This window comes from Macaca nemestrina, chromosome X, assembly GCF_043159975.1.
Source record: "Macaca nemestrina isolate mMacNem1 chromosome X, mMacNem.hap1, whole genome shotgun sequence".
In the NCBI taxonomy this organism is placed as follows: Eukaryota; Metazoa; Chordata; class Mammalia; order Primates; family Cercopithecidae; genus Macaca; species Macaca nemestrina.
In genome coordinates this window covers 113,242,338-113,245,242 of record NC_092145.1, presented here as the reverse complement: position 1 = coordinate 113,245,242, position 2,905 = coordinate 113,242,338, and positions in this window count along the sequence as shown.

Genomic DNA, 2,905 nt, shown 5'->3' with positions numbered 1-2,905 from the left:
ACAAAATGCTGATACAGATATCAAAGGATGAGCCTCACATGGTGAGATTGTTCATATGGTGAAAGAAGCCAGACACACAAAAAGCACATAATGTTTCATTCCATTTTTATGAAGTTCTAAGTCAGGCAGAACAATTTTATGGTGATAGTAGAAGAGGGTTGGGGTGGGGAGGGCGTCACTGGAAAGGGTTACAAGGTAGCTTTCTGGAATCATGAAAAGTTTGTGTGTCTTGATTGCAGTGCTGGTCACATGGGTGTATACCTATTTAAAAGTCCAGGCCGGGCGCGGTGGCTCACGCCTGTAATCCCAGCACTTTGGGAGGCCGAGGCGGGCGGATCACAAGGTCAGGAGATCGAGACCACGGTGAAACCCCGTCTCTACTAAAAATACAAAAAATTAGCCGGGCGCGGTTATGGGCGCCTGTAGTCCCAGCTACTCGGGAGGCTGAGGCAGGAGAATGGCGTGAACCCGGGAGGCGGAGCTTGCAGTGAGCTGAGATCCGGCCACTGCACTCCAGCCTGGGCGACAGAGCGAGACTCCGTCTCAAAAAAAAAAAAAAAAAAAAAAAAGTCCAACAAGCTGTATAACTAAAATCTGAGTGTTTTATCATATGTAAACTATACAAGAAGTTGGAAAAAGACCACCACAGCAAACCTCAATAAGAAGGAAATAATGAACAGAAATTGATGATACAGAGAACAAAAAATGTCAGATTAATAGAAACCAAAAGCAGAATCTGAAAACAAAAATTAAGAGGAAACACTTGTGGCAAGACTGGTCAATTGAAGAAGATAGAAGATGCAAATGCAACAGAGGTTTTAAAAATAAAGAATGTATCTGAAAATCTAGATGAAATGAATATATTCCTAGAGAAATACCAAATGCCAAAACTGTTCCATGGAGAAACTGATTACTCAAATGGAGCAAGTAGTAATATAGAAATTGAAATGGTAGTGAAGATCTTCCCTTTCCCCACCAAAAAAAAAAAAAAAAAGGGCCCAGATGATGTGTTTCTTTCTTTCTTTCTTTCTTTCTTTCTTTCTTTCTTTCTTTCTTTCTTTCTTTCTTTCTTTCTTTCTTTCTTTCTCTTTCTTTCTTTCTTTCTTTCTCTCCCTCTCTCTCTCTCTCTCTCTCTCTTTCTTTCTTTCTTTTTTTTTTGCATGGAGTCTCCCTCTGTCACCCAGGCTGGAGTGCAGTGGCGCGATCTCAGCTTACTGCAACCTCCACCTTCTGGGTTCAAGCAATTCTGCCTCAGTCTCCTGAGTAGCTGGGACTACAGGTGTGCACCACCACACCCAGTGAATTTTTTGTATTCTTAGTAGAGATGGGGTTTCACTATGTTGGCCAGCTGGTCTTGAACTCCTGACCTCAGGTGATCCACCCGCCTTAGCCTCCCAAAGTGTTGGGATTACAGGCGTGAGCCACCTTGCCTGGCCCAGATGGTTTTTCTAAATGCATTCTACCAAACTCCCAAGGATTCCTTTAAGTTAATTCCTTTCTTATTAAAGTTTTTCTAGATATTAGAAAAAAGAAAAGATGTCTATTTTAAGAAGCTAGTGTTAGGCTGCCCGCGGTGGCCCACGCCTGTAATCTCAGCACTTTGGGAGGCTGAGGCAGGTGGATCAACTGAGGTCAGGAGTTAGAGACCAACCTGGCCAACATGGTGAAACCCCATCTCCACTAAAAATACACAAAATTAGCTGGGCGTGGTGGTGGGCATCTGTAATTCCAGCTACTCAGGAGGCTGAGGCAGGAGAATTGCTTGGAAGCAGTGGAAGTTGCAGTGAGCTGAGATCGTGCCACTGCACTCTAGCCTGGGCGACAGAGTGAGACTCTGTCTCAAAAAAAAAAAAAAAAAAAAAAAAAAAAAAAGCCATATCCTCGGTGAAGCTGCGAAGGAAGAGGCACTCTCATACATTGCTGGAGGCAATGCAAAATAGTACAACCCTCTCTTCCACCCTCCCGCTCCCTCTCCTTTGTCTATTTTTCTGGTGGTGGTGGTGGTGCTGGTGGTGGTGTGTGTGGCAGGGGGTGGGGGGTGGGGGTGTCTCACTTTGTTGCCCAGGCTGGTCTTGAACTCCTGGGCTCAAGCAATCATCCTGCCTCGGCCTGCCAAAGTGATGGGATTATAGGCGTGAGCTACCGCGCCCGGCCAAGACTCCATTTATTAAAAGGCTGAAGAATTTTGCCGGGTGCGGCGGCTCACGCCTGTAATCCCAGCACTTTGGGAGGCCGAGCAAGCCGTATCGCCTGAGCTCAGGAGTTCGAGTCCAATCTGGCGGACATGGCGAAATCCTGTCTCTACTATAGTAATATATGTAAACATGGAAAAGATAACAGTAAAATGTTCTGTGTTATAGGACCGTTGACCGAAATGTAATGCAGCACATGATTGTATAGACATAATTTATATTACTGTGTATAGTCACAGATATCTATTATAATACGGATTTGTATGTGAAACTATAATTTCACTTATTGTTATGTTTACGGTCTGTGTCTCTTGCTAGAATGTCAGGTCCATGAGCTCAAGGAAGAATTTCCAGCACCTGGCCCATGTCAAATGAACTATTTTGGCCACCTGAGTCTCGGTCTCCCCATCTGTAGGATGGGTGTGTCTTTCCATGTGGAGGCACCTACACATTCCGTTTCCTTTTCCCACCCTACAGAGCACGGCTCCGGCATTCCATAGCCCAGGCTTACATTTTCCCATATTCTGGACGCTGATGCCCACCACGTGCACCAGGCACTGGCCAGACAGGACTACCACCCCCAGCATGCCGCGCGCATTTGGGCCGTACCACAACCTGTAGGGGCATCTGGGTCTGAAACGGGCACCAGCGACGCGGGAGCAGGGACCTACGCCCCTCTAGCAGAGCATCTGTGGTACATCCCAGACCCGGGG